At 36.4% G+C, this 20,779-nt stretch overlaps 1 pseudogene; it reads left to right on the forward strand.

Moving 5' to 3' along the window:
- The first annotated feature begins 15,972 nt into the window (after positions 1-15,972).
- Positions 15,973-18,755, forward strand: LOC119258499 (translation initiation factor IF-2, mitochondrial-like; annotated as a pseudogene).
- Positions 18,756-20,779: the final 2,024 nt, after the last annotated feature.

Below are 20,779 nucleotides of genomic sequence, written 5' to 3' on the forward strand. Positions count from 1 at the left end.
TGTATTTCAGTCAGTCTGCCTGTTCTGTTCCCCACTCTGTCTCTAATGAATCCTCTCATCCCCTGCACCTCTGCCCTGTATCCCAGTTCTTGTATGCATAAATAAATAAATCTTTAAAAAAAAAGCTATAAAAAAGCCTATATCTCAAAGAGACATTGAAATAATTTAGTTTATTTTTCTAAATTAAATCTGAAAATATGGGTGGTCAGGGGCCAATAGTGAAGATGAAATATGTCTAAACTTTGGTTAAACTGAAGGCAATTTTAAGGCTTTGGTCAGATTCTCACTCTCAGTTAATGACATCTACTTCACACAAACATTCCATCATATCTGTGAGCTATAACCTATCTTTCTACTCAGAGAAGTGCTTTTCCTTATCCCAGCCTAACTTCATACAATCTAAACCCCTTTCTCAGTGCCTGAGAAGCCGTTCCTGTGCTTTTCTTAGTAAACGCCATTAATTTTCCCTAACTAGTCTTTGTTTCTTGTACTGTTAGTCTCTTCTTGCTCCTTCCAATTAGCATCATCTCATATCCACAACAGCAAAACAAACAACACAGTTCCTTGGCCCAAAATCTCTTTTAATTTTCCTTGCTCATTATTCAGCTATCCAGGTTTTCTTTAGTGGCAATTGTATTGAAAAAGTTGGTAAATTCACTGTCCTACTCCTTCATCCATTAATGTTTATGTGCATTATTACACATAACTTATTTACCACAAAAAGTAGTTGTTATTTTATGGTTCCCTTTATACCAGAATTTGGGAACACTGACGATCCTATTTACTTAACGGCCACAGTACTATAATTTCCTCATTTTACAATTGAGATTCAGGCATTCTTTTGATTTATTTCACTGAATGTTTCCCTCTGCCTTTTGCTAAGTACCATGTCCTAACCCTTTTTTCTTCCTATCTACTCACTGTATCTAGCAAGCTGTATTCACTTCTGTTACCATCTATGGCCATTAACTCCTATGTATTTCTATGCTGTATATCTCTCTTGAGTTTCTGATCACACATGCAAATTAATGCCCCACTATGAAAATATATATGGCACATAACTAGCCCAACAAAAATGAACTGAACCTTTGCTCTTCCATCCCCAATATCATTCTTACATTTATTTCCATTTTTTTCATGAAGGCATAATTTACCAGTTGGAAATCTGGGGAGTCATGATTTCTTTTTACTCATTACACCTTCAGTACCAAGTCTTACCATTTCTCTCCGTTATACTCTTAAGACAACAATTTTTGTTTATTTTGACTTCTTTTCCACATCAGATCCATTATTCATTGCCTAGTTTATTGTCATAACCTGTCTGGAACTAAGTGTGGTACCCTTCTGGAAAAGTATTTAACTAGTATCTTTTATGTAAACCTGGCTGGTTTATTTACTTCAATTTATTGTTTCTAACTTCAAACACCTTATAAAATATTAAGCACTTTGAATCTTACCACATTAAGTAGTTTCCATTATCTTAAATAATTGTTTTTTTCTCTTTAACTTACTAAAAGACCCTTGTTATCAGACATTTTTCTTGCCATTGTTTTGCACTATTGTTATACACTTTTTCAGTAGCTTGAATGTCATGTTTGTCATCAATAAGGAATACTGAACTACATGGATATGTTACCATTCAGGCAAACATTCATGTCTATAATTAAGATGCAATACACAATAAAAATATTTAGAGGGCCTCCCCGGTGGCGCAGCAGTTGAGCACTGGGTTGCGAAGCTGCCAGCAGCCTCTGCAGCGCCGGTTGGATCCCCGGCTGCTCCCCAGCCACCAGAGGAGGGTCCCACATGGCTCGCAGACCTCTCCTGCCGCCCGCTGCTCCCCTCAGCAGTGTACTTAGGTCCTTCTGCCTGCTCTGCTCCCCGCTCTGGCTCTGGTGAATTCTCTCACCCTCCCGCGCTTCTGACTGTACCCAGTGCATGTATAAACAAAACAAACAAATGAATAAATAAATAAAAACATGCCTCTATTTAAAAAAAAATATTTAGAAAGTATGCTTTTCTTTTATTTTTTACATTAAGACTGATTTTCATCAAGGGAAGCAAAAAAATTAACTGTGAATTAGTGTGCAAAAATCATTTTCTATCTTTGTTTTTTGCATAATTGACAATAGTACTGCTATAAACTTTTCAAAGGTCACTATATTTCTTTCTAATAAGGTCAAAAGAAATCCAGGAGACCTAAAATAAAGACTTGATTAAGTATGTTTTAAATTACTTCATTAGTATTATTATTTTATTGCATTCCCAAGGACACAGTGTAAAGTGAATTGGAGTGAAAAAAAAAATGTGAGTGATCAATATCATCATGGTACAAATTACTTTGAATCATTTGCTCATCTCTAACTATTATGAGCAACTTGAAGTGACATTTTCTATATCAATTAACATTATACTGAATATACTTCAATTTAATTTCCTCTTAAATACCTTTTTTATATGCTACATGGAATAAGTCCTGTGGTGTAGCCTTCATTTCCAGTTTATATGCTTCAGTTGAAATATAATTTGATTGCTTTTCTTTTGTGTCAGTTAGGATCCTATTAGAAGTTTTTCATACAAATATGAAACTCAAAATTGAGTTTTTATTTCCCTTTGCAGAATGCCTTGGTATACTTATGTGATCTTTTTACAAAGAATATAAGCATTCCTATTTCTTACAAGACACAAAAGCAGAAGACTGGAAAGTCAAAATCCAACTTAAAGAAAACTATCCTAAGATCTATCCCACCTCAAACACAGATCAGTACAGGTTCCTTTAGTCCAAGCTCCAATTTGCTCTCTTGAACCATTCTAACAAATGTGTAAATGTTTCTCTATATCTAGGTATACCATATTTCAATTCATTCATTATAGTTAAGGTGATAATTCTGACTTCCAATATGACCTTTTCATGCACTATTTTTATTTTTTTTTAATATTAAATTTTATTTTTATATTCCCCCATACAATTGCAAACGCCCCATTCTGACCCCAATCCTTCCCCTCCCGCCCCCCACCCCCCAAAAAGTGTCTCTGGTTCATAGTTTTTTGTTGATTTTGATTTTCACTTTCTTATATTCATTTTCCTGGTCCCTTATTTAAGTTTTCTAGATTCCTGCTATGAGTGAGACCATCCGGTATTTTTCTTTTGGCTTATTTCGCTGAGCATGATACCTTCCAGCGCCATCCATGTTGCTGCAAATTGCATGTGTTTATCTTTTTTGAATGCTGAGTAATATTCCATGGTATATATGTACCACATCTTCTTGATCCAGTCATCTATTTTTGGGCATTGGGTTGTTTCCACAGCTTTGCTATTGTAAACAGTGCTGCTATAAACATAGGGGTGCAGGTGCTCTTTGGAATTGATGTTTCTGTGTCCTTTGGGTAAATACCTAGGTGTGGAATTGCTGGATCATATGGAAGCTCTATGTTTAGTAGGTCCAGAAATCTCCACACAGCTCTCCATAGTGGTTGGACCAGTTTGCACTCCCACCAACAGTGCAGAAGAGTTCCTTTTTCTCCACATCCTCGCCAACATTTGTTGTTGCTAGTTTTTTTAATATGTGCCATTCTCACTGGTGTGAGATGGTATCTCATGGTAGTTTTGATTTGCATTTCCCTGATTACAAGTGATGTTGAACATTTTTTCATATGTCTGTTGGCCATTTGCATTTCCTCTTCAGAGAAGTTTCTTTTTAGCTCTTCTGCCCATTTTTTGACTGGATTATTTTCTTTGTTGTTGCTGAGTCTCTTCAGCTCTTTGCAGATTTTTGTGATCAGTCCTTTATCATTAGTGTTGGGTGCAAAAATGTTCTCCCAGTTGGTGGGGTTTCTCTTTGTTTTTGTTATTGTCTCTTTTGCTGTGCAGAAGCTCTTTAATTTGATGTAGTCCCAGCTGTTTATCTTTGTCTTCACTATCACTGCTTTGGGTGATGTGTCTGTAAAGATGTCTTTGATGTGCAAATCCCGTAGTGTTTCGCCTATATTTCCTTCTATGTATTTTATGGTTTCAGGTCTTATGTCTAGTTCTTTAATCCATTTTGAGTTGATTTTTGTGTATGGTGTGAGGTAGTGGTCAAGCTTCATTCTTTTGCATGTAGCGACCCAGTTTTCCCAGCACCATTTATTGAACAAACTTTCTTTGCTCCAATGCATAGTCTTTGCTCCTTTGTCAAAGATTAGTTGACCATAAATCTGTGGGTTTATTTCTGGATTTTCTATTTGATTCCATTGGTCTGTATGTCTGTTCTTGTTCCAATACCATGCAGTTTTGATGATTATGGCTTTGTAGTAGAGTTTGAAGTCTGGGAGTGTGATGCCTCCATTTCCTTCTTTTTTTTTCAGTAGAGCTTTGGCTATTCGGGGTTTTTGGTGATTCCATATGAATTTCATCAATAATTGTTCTATTTCTTTGAAGAATGCCATTGAGATTTTGATTGGAATAGCATTGAATCTGTATATTGCTTTTGGTAGGATGGCCATTTTAATAATGTTTATTCTTCCAATCCATGAGCAGGGGATGTCTTTCCATTTCTTTGTGTCTTCTTCTATTTCTTTTAACAGTGTTTTATAGTTTTCTTTGTATAGGTCCTTTACCTCTTTCGTTAGATTTATTCCCAAATATTTGATTTTTTTTGTTTCGATAATAAAAGGGGTGGTTTTTTGATTTCTTCTTCTTCAGATTTATTGTTTGTGTATATGAAGGCTACTGACTTTTGCGTGTTGATTTTGTATCCTGCCACTTTACTGAATTGATTGATGAGTTGAATTAGTTTTCTGTGGAGATTTTGGGGTTCTCTATGTATATTATCATATCATCTGCAAATAGTGATAGTTTGACTTCTTCTTTTCCTATTTGGATTCCTTGGATGTCTTTCTCTTGTCTTATTGCTCTGGCTAGGACTTCCAGTATTATATTGAAAAGCAGTGGTGAGAGTGGACATCCTTGTCTTGTTCCAGATCTTAATGGAATTGCTTTCAGCTTTTCACCATTGAGAATGATACTGGCTGTTGGCTTGTCATAGATGGCCTTTATGATGTTGAGGTATGTTCCTTGTATCCCAAGAATTTCAAGGGCTTTTATCATGAATGGGTGTTGCACTTTGTCGAAAGCTTTCTCAGCATCTATTGATATTATCATATGGTTTTTATATTTCTTTTTGTTGATGTGTTGGATAACGTTGATTGATTTTCGGATGTTAAACCATCCTTGTGCCCCTGGAATGAATCCAACTTGGTCGTGGTGAATTATCTTATGGATACATTGTTGGATTCTGATAGCTAAAATTTTATTGAGGATTTTTGCATCAGTGTTCATTAGGGAGATTGGCCTATAGTTTTCCTTTTTTGTGTTGTCCTTATTCGGTTTTGGTATTAGTGTCATATTGGCTTCATAGAACGTGTTTGGTATTGTCCCTTCCTTCTCAATTTTTTGGAAGAGTTTGTGAAGTATAGGCACTAATTCGTCTCTGAATGTTTGGTAGAATTCATTTGTAAATCCATCAGGTCCTGGGCTTTTGTTTTTGGGGAGGTTTTTGTTTACCATTTCAATTTCGCTGCTTGTAATTGGTCTGTTTAGGTGTTCTATTTCTTCTTTATCTAGCTTTGGGTGATTGTAGAATTGTAGGAATTTGTCCATCTCCTCTAGATTGTTGAACTTGTTTCCATATAACTGTTCATAGTAGTTACTGATTATTCTTTTGATTTCTGCTGTGTCCATTGTGATTTCTCCTCTTTCATTGATGATCCTGTTTATTTGTGCTTTCTCCCTTTTTTCCTTTGTGAGCCTGGCTAGGGGTTTGTCTATTTTATTGATTTTTTCAAAGAACCAGCTCTTGGTTTCATTGATCTTTTGGATTGTTTTTTTAGTTTCAATTTCATTTATTTCTGCTTTGGTTTTTATTATTTCTTTTCTTCTACTGGTTTTGGGGTTTTTTGTTGTTCTTTTTCTAGATCTTTGAGCTTCGAGATTAGGTTGTTTCTTTGAGTTCTTTCTTGTTTTTGATGTGAGCTTCTATTGCTATATATTTTCCTCTTATTACTGCTTTTGCTGCATCCCATACATTTAGGATGTTGGTGTACTCCTTGTCATTCAATTCAAAGAATTTTTTAATTTCTTCTTTGATCTCCTCGTTAGTCCAGTGGTCTTCCAGTAGTGTGGCTTTTAATCTCCATGAGGTAGGATAGTTCCTTGCCTTCTTTTATGATTTATTTCTAGTTTGATGCCTTCGTGGTCAGAAAAGATGGTTGGTATGATTTCAATCTTGGTGTATCTGTTGATGTTTGTCTTGTGCCCCAGTATGTGATCGATCCTGGAGAATGATCCGTGTGCGCTTGAGAAAAATGTGTACTCCGTTTTTTTTTGGGTTTAGTTTTCTATAGATGTCTGTTAAGCCCAAATGCTCTAGGTCCTTATTTAGAGCTTTAGTTTCTTTACTTATTTTTTGTCTTGTTGATCTATCCATTGTTGATAGTGGTGTGTTGAAGTCTCCCACTACGTATGTGTTTTCTCTGATGTCTGTTTTCAGAGAGGACAACAGTTGTCTGATATATTTTGGTGCTCTTTCGTTTGGTGAGTATATGTTAATGAGTGTTATTTCTTCTTGAAGCATTGTCCCCTTAATCATAATGTAGTGACCATTGGGGTCTCTTTTTATTTTTTGAGTTTGAAGTCTGTTTTATCTGATATAAGTATAGCTGTTCCTGCTTTCTTTTTTGGCCCATTTGCTTGTAGGATTGTTTTCCATCCTTTGACTTTGAGCCTATTTTTATCTTTTGTAGCTAAATGTGTTTCCTGGAGACAGCAAAAGGTTGGGTTTTGTTTCTTAATCCAGGCTGCAACTCTGTGTCTTTTTATTGAAGAGTTAGTCCATTTACATTTAGAGTTAATATTGATATGTTAGCATCTGTATTTGCCATTATGTTTGTCTTTCCTTTGATTTTATTTATTCTTTTAATAACTTTTTTTTTTTTTTGTCTTCTTTCGTTGTTATTCGTCCCTCTGAGGTTCTGGCTTTAGGATTCCTTGTAGTATTTTTTGGAGTGGGGGTTTATTAGTAATGAAATTCCGGAGTTTCTCTTTGTCTGGGAAGGTCCATATTCTTTCTTCATGGAGGAAAGAGAGCTTTGCGGGATAGAGTATTCTTGGTTGGCATCTGTTTTCTTGGAGTCTGTTGACTATGTCCCTCCACTCTCTCCTTGCCCATAGTGTTTCTTCAGAGAAGTCTGATGTCAGCCTGATTGGTTTTCCTTTGAATGTTATCTGTTTCTTCCCTCTTGTCAGCTTCATTATTTTTTCCTTGTCCTGGATTCTTGGGAGCTTTACTATTATGTGTCTTGCTGTGTTTTTCCTTTCGTCGTGGAAGTTTGGTGTTCTTCTTGCTTCTTGTATATCAATTTTCAGCTCCTTCTTCGCATTTGGGAAGTTCTCTTCAATTATCTCCTGGAATATTTTCTCTGTTCCTACATCTCTCTCCTCTCCTTCTGGAATTACTATAACTCTTATATTTCCTTTCCTCATGGAGTCAGATAGTTCTCGAAGTCTTTCTTCATTCTTTTTCCTTCGTACTTCTCTTTCCTTTTCTGTTTTGGTTCTTTTTATTTCTGTGTCTTCAAGAGAACTTATTCGTTCTTCCATTTCATCTATTCTGCTTTCCTTGCTTTTCCCGGAGTTCTTTAGTTCCTCTATTAATTCTTTGATCTCCTGCATTTCTTTTACTTCCCTCTTTAGGGACTCAATTTCATTCTTCTGACCATTGTTTTCCCTCTTTAGGGACTCAATTTCCTTCTTCTGATCTATCACTTTTTTAATCATGGCAATTTTAAATTCTCTTTCTGGAAGGCTCAGAAGTTCTTCCAAGTTGCTGTCGTTGCAATCTGGGGAGTGGTTTTCTTTTTGTGGTGTGCTTCTTTCCTGAGGAGTTGTTAGGTTGCGTGTGGTTCTTCTACTCCCTACTGTCTGTTTTCTAATTTGTCGTATGCGTTGGGACACTGTGTTGCTCGGACTGACTGACATCTTGGGTGAACTTCTCCGCTCCCCTCTGGCTCTTCCAGGAGCCATCTCTGTCTTCTGGGAGAGCTTTCTGCTGGTTTTAGGCAGTTTTTACTGAAGAAATGTCCCTGTTCTCAAATAGCGAAGCGGGATGCAGTCCTTGCGCCTCCGGTTTCAGGCACACTCTTCTGCGCACCCGGTCTGCCCCGGACGTGGGTGCCTGCTCCCTCTGTGGGCTCAGACTGCTGGTCGGAAGGGGCCTGGCATGGAATAACTTCCCGGCTGGCCACTGGGTCCTCCAGACGCCTTCTGCCCTTTTCAAGCAGTCTTAAGAAATTTCCTGTTTTATGGGGTGTTAGTGACTTTTTTTTCCTGGTCGCTAGGTGGCGCCAGAGATCTCTCCTATTGTCCTTGGGGGGCTGTTTTTCGCCTCCCCCCACCCCGTGGGACAGGGAACAGAGCAGGAATGGTAGGGTACACCTCAACAGCTTTGGGGTGCTGTGTCTGCCTTGTGCCCCACCGTCGTGGAGAACCCACGCCCCGAATTTTCGTGCCCCGGGTCTCAGTTCAAAGCCCTCAGTTCCAGGACGCGGGCTGTAGCCCAGTTCAGTGGCGCGGGAATGGCGCCTTTTGCACAGCTCCCGTGCCTGGGCGCCTGGTTCCTGCTCACTCAGGGAGGGACCTTCACCTCAGTGAGGACCTCCGCGCGTCTCCCCGCAAGCCTAGGTCGTCTCCCCGCAAGCCTAGGTCGCAGGCGCGGGGACCTGGGCAGCTGCGATCCCGGTCTGCACTTGCTTTTCAAGCGCGCCGAGCGTGCTGCTTTCCGCGCAAGCTTACCGGCAGCCCGGGCTGTGTGCGCGTCTCCCAGGGTCTTTGTTCTTCTCTAATGGCGCCCGGAGCCATTCGCTCACCGCCGCTGTGGATCCTGCAGGGTTCGCCTCAGCTCCCGTTCACGGGGTGTGGTGGCTGCAATAGTTCCTTTCCACTCACAGTCCCGCTTGCTGCGTAGTTTGTTCTTGTTGATCGTTTTAGTGTGTTGTTTTCCTCCTCTCTGCGGGCCGGAGAGTGCCGACTCAGTGGACGGGGGAGGGGAGCAGGGTTCTGCACTTCCCTCCCTTCTAGTCCTCTTTTATGGCCACTTTCTTCTTCGGGCAGTTCGCTGGAGTCACCCGTTTATCTTCCGTGTCCCCGTTCTCACTGGGACCTGCCGCTTTTCCTCCCTATTAACTTTTTTTTAATGGGAGATCTTACCCGCAGCGTCTCCTCGCCGCCATGTTGCTCATGCACTATTTTTAAAGCCATCAATGGTGTCTTATCACAAACTCTATAAACTTTCTAATCCCTAAATTTCTGCATTAGCACTCCAGCTGTACATTATCTATGTTTGTCAAAATGCCTTAATTCTATGTCATCCAAGATGACCTTCTCTAGATCTGGGATTACATTTACCATCTTTTACTGATGAAAATTTTGGACTTATTTTATGACTCAATTCTTTGAGCTTTCAGATTCCGTCTTCCTTCCTTAATTTATAATGTATTCAACAAATATCTATTAGAACTCTTTTATGTGTCAGAGAGTGTAATAGGATCTGAATAAACAAAAACAGGTAACTTTCCCAAGCTTGTGAGAATAATCAGTGGCTAACATAAAGACATTGTAAGAGAATGATGCTATAAAGAAGAGGGATGTGGAATTATGATAGAAGATAGAGTAGCAAGATTAACGAGTCATTGAGTTCATAAAGACTTTCCAGGGAAAATAGTAATTAAACCAAGAAGTAAAAGATGAGTAGGATTTGAGTACATGTAAAAAAGGAGCAGAGAGAATCTCAAGCAGAACGAAAAGCACATTCCAAGTCCCTGTAATAATAATTTGCTTTGTAGACACGAAATTTTGAAGTAGAGTAAATGTAGGTAGAAGGGTATAAGCATGAAAGGCTACAAAGATAAATGGTTCCAGACCAATACATATCTGGAAGACTTAAACTTTTATCCTAATAATAGAGGGAAACAATTAATATATATTAAGTAGAGTACTAATATAATGAGAGTAGACATGTTACATGCTTACTCAGGATGATGGTCAAAGAAGCAATTATCAGGGTTAAATAATGAGTCAGTGTTTTTGTATTGTGAGAGTCACAGTGAAGAACTATTTTGTAAATGCTGTTGACACAATGATTAGGGTTCACTAGTGTAACTCAGTGAATGGGAGTCACCAGTGATTCTACAACATAGATATCAATTCTACACAAAATTTCGTCATTAAGAAAATACCACGGTTTGAAAATTTGTTCTTATTTACAGGAGACCAGAGTCTACATACATTTCACATATAATGCAAAATAAGTTTTTTTTTTGCATAGTTTAAGATAGTAAATACCATAATCTACTTTTATATCACTTAATTTTTCATAAGTGCAACTCAGTAAATACTGAGGTAGAAACATACTTCATTTTATTCAAAATAAAATAAGTGCAACAATTTCAGAAAACTTAGTGACATAAATACCACTGATGATATTTGACTCAGCAAGACACTGTATAAATCTACTTTCATAACTACCTTGTTTACTATGATTCTATGTACACATTAATATTCTAGGTTAGTACTCTTTAAAAACAGATAAATACAAATGTCTACAAAGTTAAGGTTGAACATAAAACTTGAATTACTTGATATTTTCTACAAATTTGCAGTTACCAAGGATACTATGATATTCTTCCCTTAGAGAAGCAATGATACCATCAATATAAGTAGTTTACAAAAAAACAAAAAAAGTCTTGTCATATAAATTTAAAGAGTGTATGCATATAATATTGTCAATGCAGTTATTTAAAATAACTTCTGATTTAAAGGTTAAAAATCACATTTTTTATTTTATAGCACATAATAAAAATCTGAGTAGCCAGACAATACTATATGAAAATTAATAAAGCCATCCATTTAAGAGATTATGAGTACAAAAAGAGAAAATATTTAATACAATTTCCATAGTTAATACTACTTTATCAACAAGAATATTCATTTGGATAAAACTGTTAAAAATCAATTATATAATTACATGTAATCAAAAATTTTTTAAACATTTTTTTTGAAGATTTATTTATTTATACAAGCACTGGGTATAGTCAGAAGCGCAGGACGGTGAGAGAATTCACCAGAGTCAGAGCGGAGAGCAGAGCAGGCAGAATGACGAAGTACACTGCTGAGGGGAGCAGCGGGCGTCTGGAGAGGTCTGCGCGCCATGTGGGACCCTCGCCCGGTGGTCAGAGATAGAACCGGTGCCACAGAGGCTGCAGGCAGCGTTGCAGCCAAGCGCTCAACCACTGAGCCACCAGGGAGGCCCATAATAAAAATTTTTTACAGTGCATGAGGGTAAAGAAGGTGTTCCATTCACAAATATGCTATTAACACATCCATCTTTTTTAAAGAACACTCTATTGGGTTCACTTTCTCATATAGCTTCTGCCAAATTTCTCTCCTTTCCCTTTACAGAAAATTTCCTTTAAAATGTTGTTCATGCTCTCTGACTACACAGCACCTGATCCTTGTTCCTCTTCTCTGTCTCTATAATCATGCCTTTAGTGTTCTCTCTGGGCACCTTGCTTTAAAAACATTTACATAAGTATCTCCTAAAATTAATTTTCAACTTTCTCCAAATTCCAAATGTGTATATCCAATTCTGTACTCAACAGCTTCAAGAAGGTCATCTAATAGGTCAAAGTATGTATGTTCAAATGAATTTCTGTCTTATATGTGTGGGTGCACTCATATGCACACACACGTGCACACATAAACACACACAAACTACTCCTTCCACAAGTTTCCTCACCTCATTTAATTATAATCCATTTATCCATTTGTTGAGATCAAAATTACCCAATATATCCATTATTCTTGCCTTTCCGTCATATCTAAAACAATCTATAAGGATAACTTCTCATCTGTATTGTTAAAACAATAGGGGATTTATAAATAATTTTAACACTTCTTATTTACTTCATTATCACCACACTAGTCTAAGTCACCCCATAAATATATAAAAGAATTCATGGTAACTTAGACCAGTGTGGTAATAATGAAGTAAGTAAAAAGTGTTTTAAAAAGTAAGTAAAAAGTATAAACATGAAGTAAAAAGTGTTTACATCTTACTTATTTCATTGTTACCACAATGGTTCAGTTACATTACATTTTATTAACTCATCCAATATTTTTTAATGACAAACTATAATTGGGAATTACACATACTATGATGATCAAACTAAATACTATTTTGTCCTCATGGGTCATACAAGTCAATTCATAATTATTTTTTTAAAGATTTATTTATTTATGCATACAAGAGCTGGGGTAAAGGCCAGAGATGAGAGGGAGTGAGAGGATTCATCAAAGACAGAGTGGGGAAAGAACAGGCAGACTGACTGAAATACACTGCTGAGGGCAGCAGTGGGTGAGTCAGGAGAGGTCTGCTGTGCCATGTGGTTTCTCTCTGGCCAGTCGGGGATCGAACTTGTGCTGCAGAGACTTCGGATAGCTTCATAACATGGTGCTTAACCCCTTGTGCCACCAGAGAGGCCCTCAATCCATAATTAAATTGAGATAAATATTAGTGGAGGGTTTGAGAGATAAGAAAGTGTCATGTTTTGAAACACTGGGTAAGTCTACAAGTCTGCTCTGAAGAAAAGATGTTTAAAACTATACCTGAAATAGCATTGGAATTAAGCAGTTTGAGAGTAGAGGGAACATGGTAGGTAAACACAACAGTATGAGCAAATATCCTGCCACAGACAAACACTAGGTACATCTGAGTAACATAAAGGTCAGTGTGGCTGGAGTACTGAGAAGAGGGTAAAACAATGCAGATAAGGTTTGACAGAGGTAGGGGGCAGGACTTTGTGAACCATGTTAATTTTCAAGTTGGTGCCACTTATAGAATGGTTTAGAAAGAAACAAGAAATTAGGAGACAGGTTTAATGACTTTAGGTTAGTGGACTCTAAAGAAGACATGTCAGCAGGTTGGACTGGAGGATGATGGGGGAATGAAGAGTTGTGGATGGATTCAAGGTATATTTATGGATTAGAACCTACAAAGAATAGTGATATATTGTTGTATTAGAGAAGAGAGATGTGAAAGATTAATATCAGTATCTTGACATAGACAAGTGAGTGGATAAAATGCTATATACTTAATTTGAAAAGACTGGTGACAGAATAGATTTGAGAGAAGACCAACAGTTCCATTTAGACATGTTAAGTTTGAAATGAGTTTATGAGATAGCTCCATGGAGATGTCAGTTTAGATACTATCTTTTGCTCCATGATAAATTACTCTGAAACATAGCAGCAAATCTGTATTAGTAGTCTACTGCTGTAAAACAAATTACTCCAACATTTAGCAGATTAACATAACAAACATACGCCATACAGTCTTCTGTGTCAGGAATTATTGAATTATTCAGGGAAGGATCTCTCTGGATGTTGCAGTCAAGGTGTTAACTACATATATCTGAAGGCCTGACCGAGGCTAAAAGATCTGATTTCAACATGGCTAATGCATGTGGCTTTCAGTAGACCTCAGTTCCTTTTTATAACCACTATAGGTCTGCTTCATTGTCTTCATGACATGGCAACTGGCATCTAATAAAGTGAATAATGCCAGAGTGGAAGAAGGAAGTTGCAATGCCTTGTTCATAATCAGAAATTCCACTTCATTACTTTGGCCCTGTTCTATTTATTAGAAGAGAGTTATCAAATCCAGTCCACATTTAAGGGGAGGATAATTAAGTTGTAGCTCTTGAATGGACTACCAAATTCAGTTAATTTTTTTTGAGTTTCTATATATGAGTGACAGCTTATGGAATTTGCCTTTTACTCTTTGATTAATTTCATTAGCTTAAGAACCTCAAGATTCATCCATATTGTTTCAAATGAAAGGATTTCCTTCCTTCTTATGATTGAGTTATATTCCACTGTGTATATATCTATACACCACATTTATTTTACCCATTTTTCTAACCAGGAACCTTACATTGTTTCCAGATCTTGGCTATGTAAACAATGTTACAATGAACATGAAGGTGTAGGTAAGTTTTCAAGATCTTTATTTCATTTCGTTCAGATAAATATCAGAAGTGGAATTGTTAAATCATAAGGTAATTTTTTATTACTATTTCGAGAAACGTCCATAATGTGTTAAATAGTGACTGTATTATGTTCCCACCAATAGTTTACAAGCACTCCCTTTTCTTTAGATACTCACCAATAGTTGTTACTTCTTATCTTTGAAATAATAGTCATCCTAACAGAGGTGTTATCTCATTGTGGCTTTTACTTTCATTTACTGGTCATTATTAATGTCAGCACTTTTTTGTATAAATATTGACTATTTGTGTGTTCTTCATAAAAATGTTTATTCAGTTCATCTGCCTATATTTAACAGGAATATTTGTTTTTTTTTGTTTGTTTACTGGGTTATATGAGTTTGTCTATATTTTAGATAACCTCTTATCTAATTAGATTTATATCTGCATAAAAAACTGCAGCATAATAAAGAACTATAGTATTTATCATGGAGGATTTGATATAATGTGATTTTTACTCTACTATATTTGTTACACATTTATGTAAAATATTATTATGTTTTTGGAGAAAATTTAGCAATATAAATTAAACATTTTAAAATGTGCACATTTTAACTTGGTGATTCAACTGAAAATTATCCTGAGGGAACAGAGATGAGATCAGAAGTTTATGTATTATAAAATTCTCTGCACTGTTTTGAAAAAAAGAAAAAAAAGTCCTAGATATTTTTCCCAATGAGAACTATGAAATTGATAATATCTACTATAAAAAGTTGAGTATTATTTGTCCATAATAAAAATATATGTTTGAAGAAAATAAAGTTCTCAGTCTCCCTGGTGACGCAGGGGTTAGGTTAAAGCCTCAGTGCTATCAAGTATATCACCAGCCACTGTGGCATGAGTTCAATCCCAGGCCAGGGAGCTAACCTACATGGTGCAGCAGACCTCTCCTGTCTCGCCCACTGTTCCCTTCAGCAATATATTTCAGTAGATCTGCCTGTTCTGCTCCACACTCTGTCTCTGGTGAATCCTCTCACCACCCCACACCTCTGGCCTTCACCCCAACTCCTGTATACATAAATAAAATAAAATAAATGTCATATGAAGGAATACAATTTATGGAAAGATTCCAATTTATGGCATCCAGAATTTGAGTTACAAGGCAAACTTTAAACCCAGTTTGTTTGTTTGCTTGCTTGCTTTCCTTTATAGAACACATGAATGAATGCTGAATATCAATTGAATATACCCAAGTTCTTCACATGGATTATCTTAATATAGCCCTATGCTCATATATATTGAAGCTAACTATACCTGAACACATAAGTTGGAGCAGGAAAGAGATGATAATGAAGAATTGATAGAAGTGATCTCCAACAGGTCTCAGAATTCAGACACCTTGGGAGTTATACAGAAGTTAAATTCTATGATAAATACATCCTGGTAGTAAAAGAGCTCTGAGCATGATCCCTTCCAGCTCCATCCATGTTGCTGCAAATTGCATGAGTTTATCTTTTTTGATTGCTGAGTAATATTCACAAAATAAGCCAGAAAGAAAAAAGAAAAATACTGGCTGGTCTCACTCATAGCAGGAATTTAGAATACCTAAAGAAGGGACCAGGATAAAGACTAATAATAATAAAGTAAAAATCAAAATCAACAAGTAACTAAACACCAGAGACACACTATGGGGGGTGGGAGTGTATGAGGGATTACAGTCAAAATAAGGGGGGGTGGGAATTGCATGGGGACTATAACCAAGATGAAAATGCATACATTCTGCAAAAATGAAAAATGATTTAAAAAAATATATAAAATAAAAAGAAGAGCTCTGATTTTGAGAGTCTGAAAGTCTGAGTTCAAGTCCTGATTATCATTAATGATCAGAGAAACATGAAACAGAAAATAAAAAAGTTGGAGAACTTGCTATAATTTCACACTACTTGTAGTCAGTAGCACAGTCTGGGTCACAGAAGAACATTTATTAGTACAACAGAGTAATGTGTTTTCCCTGACTTGCTAGGGCAGGATAGTTCAGCTGTATGTCTGAACCTGGCAAAAAGACACCTATCAGGACTGCTTTATTGCAATGCAGAGTTCTAGTAACAAAGAAGGATGAAAGATCACAGAAGTACCAATTATCATCAACAAAATCTAAAATGAAGCTAGAGGTATGGATTGGAATGATGGCTTAGTTGCTGCCAGGCAGAGGGAAGACATTGATTTTATATGTGAACCTTTAATGAATACCACTATTGACCAGGATTCACTAGAAACAGACAACATTTCGATAAAGCCTGGATCAAAGAAGTGGTAAAGAAGGCAGGATGACATAATAAAAAAGCAAAATAAAAAGGACAAAGTCATAGAAAATAAAGATGCATAAAAGACCCTAGGCAGATCCAGTTTTATTAGCCCCAAGGTTTCCAGTTGCTATTATAATGGATTGTGATGACCATGGGAAAAATGACATTATTGACAAACTGAAAAAAACTCAATAGAAGCTGGAGGCATCACTCAGGACATTGGTGTGCTTCTTGTCTCCCTGCCTTCTGCAGAAAAGATAACCTGTCATGACATACTTGTTTCTCTGCATTGAGAACCAGAGGCACTCTGGTTGGTAACATTATCATATCGGTTGTAGCAGCTGATGATGGAGTAATCAAACATACTGTAGAATCTATTCAGCATGTCAGATATCTTCAAGTTCCTATTGTCCTTGCCATAAACAAATGTGACAAAGCTGAGGCTGATCCGGAAAAAGTCAAAAAAGAACTGCTAGCTTGTGATGTGATTTGTGAAGATTGTGGAGGCAACATTCAAGTAGTGTGTGTTTTTGCACTTACAGCAATAATCTTATGGCTTAGGCAGAGCCAATAATTGCCTTTGTAGAAGTGTTGAAATTGAAAGCAAATCATACTCAGCCAGTGGAAGGAACAGTAATAGAATCTTTCACAGACAAGGGAGGACAGCCTCTTGCTACAGCTATAATTCAAAGCACAACTTTGTGCAAAGATTGAGTTCTGGTGTTGAAATGGGTTGAGAAAGAGCAATTAATGTTTGATGTAAATGGAAACATTATCAACAAAGCTTGTTGCAGCATACCAGTGAGAATTGTAAGCTTCAGTGTTTGAAATTCTTGAAGTAGATTCAGATGCAAGAGTACATGAAATTTTTGATTGGATAAAGTATGAGCAAGAACAGGAAAAAATAAAAGGAACTGAAGAATATTCAAAAGCCAATGAAAAGTGTGGTGTTTTTCCCTGGAAGGAGAGGTCATATATGAAATAGCAAGAAAAAATAAAGAACAAAACCATTAAAGCCAAAAGAGAAAGAAGAAATAGATTGAAATTAACTTCTTGTAATTATTAATGTTGATGTTTATGGTTCCACTGAGGCCATTTTCAACATTATGGAAACCTATGATGCTTCACATGAGTGTGAACTAGAATTAGTACATTTAGGTGTGGGTGAAAATGATATTTAACCGTATTGAAATTAGAGTCATAGACTATAGACTATAGACTTTAGTAGACTATAGACTGTAGTCTACAGACTTTCCCTATAGAAGAGTCTATGACTCAAAGCCCATGTAGAGATATCCAAAACACTTCCCACCCCTCAACCCAGGACTAAAACCAAAACAAAGAAATGCTTGAACAATGTAGACGTCAAACATTTGTCAATAACAGGAGCAAGCACACCAGGATAAGACAATATGCTAGATAAGAAAACAAAACTACTCCAAGTCTCTGATCCCATACCGACTATACTCCATGCCCAGTGCTGCAGCTACTTACTTACAAATACATTAGCATGGAAGTAAACACAAGAGGAGTTGGCACAGAGGAGGGGATCACTGTTAACTGGCATGACAGCAAGTAGGATGTGCAAACTGCTGAGTCTATTGGAGTGATCCATTGATGCCCTATTGCCCTGGTCCTCTTTTATAACTACTACCCCCTCACTGGTATTAGTTCTCAGATTAAACAAGCAGGTGTAAACACAGCAGTCTGAAAATCTATCTCTATTTAAAAAGCACAAAAATTAAAAATGAGATGATAGAACAAATCAAAAATGACAGAGCGGAAAAAATAAAACAAACAACTTGAAAGGAGCCCTAACTCAGTGGAGATGTGAAGCATGATATGACAGAAGGGAGGTTCAGGGCAAAAGTGCTAGCAAAACACTTGGAACTAAAAAGAAAAAAAAAAAGGGGTTGTAGGCAAGTGAAGGGAGGGAAGGAGGGAGGAAAGAAGAAATCATCCTGGTAAGAGTTCCCCTGGGAAGACATTTAGAATCATATACTATGAGGAGCTCTAAGGAGCAAATGATCTCTGATTCTCTAAGAAGGAACAAAAAATTTAAACTTCACAAAATCATTTACCATCTTATCAAAGATTTGAAAGAGGAACTGTGTAGCAGATTTCCCTACTCTGCTGCAGAACACCCAAAAAGGACAGTTAAAAAATTAAATAAATCCGTAATGGAGACGTTATTTGGAAAGGCTCATTAACCTCACTGAAACACCATAAAGATGACATTTCAATTATCAAAACTGAAATGGATTGTGGTCTCAGTTTGGATAAAGAAAAGTTTGAATTTAAAGTAGGAGTTAAAATTGTTATGAAGAAAAGAAAGCTCTAGTCAAGACATCTTGTGGGCCAGGATTTTAAAATTTAAATGACTAAATGTTTCAATTTATTGTAGAGCAACTAATTCTGCTATATTGAAAATAAGGATTCACCACTATTGGTCAGAGTACTTAAGTTAGTCTATTGTGTGTTACTTGGCATGCGTTGTAACTTGTAAAGGTTACAAAAATAGGAAGCCTTATTTAAGAAAGCCTCCAGTAGAAATCCTGGCATGAAAAGAACAGTAACATGGTTAAGGTAAATTGTTAATTATTGGTATATTACTGAATATATAATCAGTTTAATAAACTTCAAGGGCATGCTTTAGTTTACAAAATGTGCTGTTTTCCTCCAGAATAGTGATATACTATTTGATTTCTCTGTCCTGATTTCAAGATTTTTATAATTTTGTTCCTTGTGTTTCAGTGACGAGAGCTTTATAAAATAGGTGGGGCTACATGTAGTAAAACAATATTCCACATTCAAGTATGTGATAAAATTATGTTATCCATTAATTTACAATTATGATATTAATTACATAATGCTATGATAATGGAAAAAAAAACATGAAATAGACAAAATGCCACAGGTAATGGAATTGACTGACAGAAAATTTATTAGTGACAATAAAGCATAGAACATTTGATTAATGAAATCTAAGGTCTATCTAAGAAAATACCCAGAGTAAAAAAGAAACATCTCTCATAACATTCTAGAGAGTAGACTATTAAAGGTACAAGACTTGAATCCGTGAAGCAAGTTTTGAAGATGTTTTAATGCTTTGTTAGAGAAAGAACAATAAATTTATTGAAGAAAGTGGGGATATGACCAAAAAGGAATGGGGAAAACATTGGGCTAGACACCAAGATCATACTCCAAGACACTTGCCCCTCTTCTACTCTCCTATTTTCCCACCAAATAACGAGTCAAATATTCTACAGGTTTTAATTTTTCTAATCCAAATGACATCCCAACTGCTAACAGGTTATGAGAGTGAGGCTGATGCCCTCCCTGGCTTAGGCACTTTATCAGCATCATATGGAGAGGAATTTCAGTAGCAAAATTTTTATGGGTTGTAAAGTAAGTGGACCCCCAACATTCCCTTATCCCAATGGCTAAAGAAAAGTGACAGTAAACAGATTTGGATCTGATTGGTCATAAAAGCTGACAGAAAGACAAGGCATGATGTTTAGAAACATGTGACCCCAATTTGAGGTAAATACAGTGTAGTACTTACCAATCTTTACTGTTGATCTACACTAGGAAAAGCACACTATATCTTAGTAAAATAAAGCTATAATGGATTAAAGAAGTGTGAGGCATAAAGATTCAATATTAAGTACTGATTTGAGATAATTCACAAATATTTCTAAAGTAGAAGTTAGATCAAATGAACAAAAAACTATAACCCATCCAGGGTTATAGAAATTTCACATGCAATTTCTTATTTAATGCCATAATAAGCTTTATAGGCATTATCAGTCTCATATTTCCTATGAGAAAATTGAGTTTCAAGAAAGATAAAATGTTGGTCAAAGTAATATGATTAATAGTTGTACCTAAGTGTTAAAAATCCATATTTTTTCTACTTAACCACACTGAATCTTTCACCATGCAGGTCATAAAATATAAATGAAAATAAATGAAGTAGAAGAAAATAAATCTGATCAAATAAAAAATAAGTTTCATAGTATGACAAAAGATATATACTTATATATCTTTGTGATTTATTTTAAAGTAAAAGAAAACAAAATGTATAGCAGGAAACTAATCCTATGAACAAAATAAACATATAAGAAATTGTAAAAACAAATCAAGTTTTGGGCAAAGGAAAACCTTGCAGAATTAGCAGAGTAGAGAGGCCACTGTGAATAAGCGTCCTGTGCTAAGCCTTACTGCCACCTACAATATAAGTAGGAATCACTGTCTGGAAGCTTAGAGCCCCCCTCTCACAGCCTAAAGAGATCCAACTATCATTATATCCTCCTAAAATTCTTAATTTCTTCCCATATGATTAAATCTGCCAGAGAAAATGATCTCTTGATTTTATAGTATTGCATACTATT

The sequence above is a fragment of the Talpa occidentalis genome, unplaced genomic scaffold, assembly GCF_014898055.3.
Source record: "Talpa occidentalis isolate TD23 unplaced genomic scaffold, MPIMG_talOcc4v2.1 talOcc4.5, whole genome shotgun sequence".
Taxonomy (NCBI): Eukaryota; Metazoa; Chordata; class Mammalia; order Eulipotyphla; family Talpidae; genus Talpa; species Talpa occidentalis.